The 3,970-nt window shown below is 42.5% G+C and overlaps 1 non-coding gene across 1 annotated transcript; it reads left to right on the top strand.

Annotated features, from left to right (window-relative positions):
- The first annotated feature begins 3,103 nt into the window (after nt 1–3,103).
- LOC128049109 (U6 spliceosomal RNA) lies at nt 3,104–3,210 on the top strand. Its single transcript, XR_008199478.1, has one exon. It is a non-coding gene; the product is annotated as a U6 spliceosomal RNA (small nuclear RNA).
- The last annotated feature ends 760 nt before the right edge of the window (nt 3,211–3,970 follow it).

Below are 3,970 nucleotides of genomic sequence, written 5' to 3'. Positions count from 1 at the left end.
TCTTTCATTTGCATCCCCTGAAACCACTGCTATCCGAGGGTGGGCCTCCTAAGGCAACAGCACCTTGGAGCTTGTTAAAAATGCAGTATCTCAGGCCCCACCCCATACTGAATCAGATTAAAGTTCGAGAGGCCATCATCTAATTGGGCTCTCCCAAACCTGGATAAGTTTAAAAAATCACTGGGTGCTGCCACTCTTAAATGCTGACACAGCAGATTTGATAGCAGGTACTTACAATTTGGCTGATCTGTGGAATGGCATTTGGGAACTAGCGTCTAACCCTATGGTTCTCAAACTTGTTTGAATATTAGAATCACCTGGGGAGCTTTGAAAAGTCTTAATGCCCAGTCTTTACTCTGAATAATGAAATCGTAAACAAAGGGCATGGGGCTGAGGCAGCAGTAAATTTTTTTCCAGTTTTATTGAGAAATAATTAACATCCACCACCATATAAGTTTAAGGCATGCAGCAGAAGGGTCTGATTTACAGATATTGTGATTTACATATCACCATAGGTTCAGCTAACATCCACCTGCTCATGTAGGTACAATAAAAAGAAAACAAGAAAGGGAAAATTTTTCTCCTTGTATTGAGAACTCATAATTTACTCTCTTGAATTTTTTTATATATCTCATGCAGCAGTGTTACCTATAGCCATCATGTTACCTATAGCCATCATGTAGATTACATTCCCAGTACTTATTCATCCTCTAACAGAAAGTGTGTATCTATGGACTACCTTCATCCAACTTCCCCCTTTCACCACCCCCTGCCTCTGGTAACCACAAGTTTGATCTCTTTTCTATAATTTTTATTTTTCTTTTTATTGAGTTAGATTCCTCGTGTAAGTGAGATCATATAGTATTTGTCTTCCTCCATCTGACTTATTTCACTTAACATGATGCCTTCAAGGGCTATATGTGTTGCTGCAAATAGTATGAGCCTCTCTTTTTTATGGTCAAATAATATTCCATTTTATATATACCACACTGCTTTATTCATTTATCTATTGATGGGCTCAGAGGTCATTTCCATGTCTTGGCTATTGTGAATAATAGCAGCACTGATATGAAAATTTCTCCGGGTGACTCTTGCTATTGTTCATTTGCTCACTCATGTCTTTTTGACCCATGAACTGCAGCACGCTAAGCTTCACTATCCTTTGCTTTCTCCTGGAGTTTGCTTAAACTCATGTCCACTGAGTTAGTGATGCCATCCAACCATCTCATCTTCTGTTGCCCACTTCTCCTCCTGTCCTCAATCTTTCCCAGCATCAGGGTCTTTTCCAATAAGTTGGCTCTTTGCATCAGGTGGCCAGAGTATTGGAGCTTCAGCTTTAGCATCACTCTTTCCAATGAATATTCAGGGTTGACTTCCTTTGGGATTGTCTGGTTTGATCTCCTTGCAGTCCAAGGGACTCTCAAGAGTCTTCCCCAACACCACAGTTCGAAATTATCAATTCTTCGGTGCTCAGCCTTCTTTATGGTATAGCTCTCACATCCATACATGACTACTAGGTGAGTCTAATGTGCAGCTAAGGTTGAAGGCCACTGCTACAAAAGATTTAACCACTATAAGAGCCACTGGACACAATCCCACAGGGTCAGCAGAGTTTCAGAATTTCCAAATTGAAAAAGGTATTACAGATCTATGGCCAAAATCTAACTTTCCTCCCCTAACCAGGGCACTTGTCATCTGAAAAACTGCCAGGAAACTGCCCTGGGACTACCTAGATCTCTAGCGTGGGGGTTGTTGAGGAAACTCAGACCTACAGTTCAATAGCCTTAGTCTGGCTGGTCTTAGCTTGAAGGCGAGTTTCAATGGCTTGCTCCTTCTCTTGTTCTCCAGCCTTCCCAGAGTCCCAGAGGTATTTTCCTCAGCACCCTGGGCTGTAGACATGTTGGCTTTCTTTCATTTTCTCAAATGTATCCCTTTCCTTCCACCTCAGGGCCTTTGCACAAGCTGTTTCCTCTGCCAGGGATGTTTCCTCTCCTTCCTTCTCTCCAGTTTCTCCTTCAAGAAAGCTTTTCCTGATCCTCCTAATGAGACTACAATCCCCTACTGTACACTTATATAGCACCTTGTACCTTTCATTCATCATACCTATCACAGCTTCAAATTGTGTATTCTGCTATTATTTGAATACTTTTCTCTAAACAATTTCAATTAAGAGAGAAACCATATCTCTTTTGCTTAGAACTGTATTGCAGCCACTTGCATTGTGTCTGGAAGATGGGAGGGAATCAATGAATGCCTGAGTATCCATGCACCACTCTTCTCAGCACTGGAGGTCCCAGATCCTTACATATCCTCCCTATCCCGCCCCAGAACACTGCCGTTTGCCAAGGTAACCACTTTAGCCCCTGCATCCCAGGTGGCTCAGCTGGTAAAGAATCCACCTGCAATGCAGGAGACCCCGGTTCAATTCTTGGGACAGGAAGTTCCCCTGGAGAAAGGATAGGCTAGCCACTCCAGTATTCTTGGACTTCCCTGATGGCTCAGATGGTAGAGAATCCACCTGCAATGTGGGAGACCTGGGTTCAACCCCTGGGTTGGGAAGATCCCCCGGAGGAGGACATGGCAACCCACTCCATTATTCTAGCCTGGAGAATCCCCATGGACAGAGGAGCCTGGCGGGCTACAGTCCAGGAGGTCACAAAGAGTTGGACACAACTAAGAGAGTAAGCACAGCACACACACAATCTTGAGGTATATACCACTTCTTTTTTGGATCATCACGGGCTCCTAAATTTTAGACATGGTCAGTCTATCTGAGGCCCTTCCTCCATGTCCAGATATAAGTATTAGCATTCTCCCTCCAACCACCCAAGCATCTGAACCTCCATGGACCCTTCCTGTTGCTGCCACTCTGGCAGTAGCCTGGCAGTCCTCCAGGTGTTCTGTCTTCATCATAGTATTAAGCAGGAAGTATTATCAATGTTCTAGGATATCCTGTGCTCTTTATATACAAAATGAGAATAACAGTAGCCATTGCAAAGGGTTGATGAAGCATTAAATGAGATATTCTGCATCCACAATACACTGCTCAGGCAATAAATGCTTAGAATTTTTATTACTACTACTAACTGCAAAAATCCCATCAGTAGTCACTTCGGCAGCACACCTACTAAAATTGGAATGATACAGAAAAGATCACCATGGCCTCTGTGCAGGGATGACACATAAGCTGGTAAATCATTCCATATTTTTAATGAAAAATATCCCACTGGACCCCACAAAATATTTTATTGCTGCAGTTTGTACTTAGTGAATAAGATGATGGGAAGCTAATATGGATTTGATAATAATCTTAGATGAGCTCACACTTCATTGGTTGCAACAATAAATCCAATAGTATGTCTAGAAGTGGAAAATCATGCTTATTCCCATTCTCAGAAAATGCATGACATGTCTAAGGATTTAAAGGTCCTTTGCAACAATTCCATGCCCTATTCCTCCCACACTGCGTCCTCAAGCTGAAAGTACAACTTTGGGAAATGGTATCCATACAGTCTCTCCTCTCTTATTTTCACTTTTCTCTTAGTATGCTCTGTAAAAAGAGCTGGGATACTACCCCCTTGGTCAGAAGTTATTGCTGTTCAGTCATAAAAAGGTCAGAACTCTCAGCCCATCTACTTTAGAGCAGAAAACTTGGAAGAGGTCAAAGCTGAACCCTAGTAAGGATGAGAGTAAGGGAAGGGAATCTCACTGTGGTTGTTATCCCACCAGAGAGGCTGCGGACAAACTAGAGAGGAAAGCAACTCATGTGTTTATTTTTTTCACTCAACAAGCCTTTATTGAACACCCTACCATGTATCAGGAACTTAGTTTAGCTAAGGACTTCCTAGCAGTGTGACCTGAGGGAAGTTAATTAATTTTCCCATTCTCAGATTGTTGCCTGTAAAATGGAGATGATCATTGTGCTGAGACAGGCATTCACTAAGATAATATGCACAGGGAGTGACACACA

The sequence above is a fragment of the Budorcas taxicolor genome, chromosome 5 (genome assembly GCF_023091745.1).
Source record: "Budorcas taxicolor isolate Tak-1 chromosome 5, Takin1.1, whole genome shotgun sequence".
NCBI classification, from domain to species: domain Eukaryota; kingdom Metazoa; phylum Chordata; class Mammalia; order Artiodactyla; family Bovidae; genus Budorcas; species Budorcas taxicolor.
This window is presented reverse-complemented; position numbering and strand designations above follow the sequence as displayed.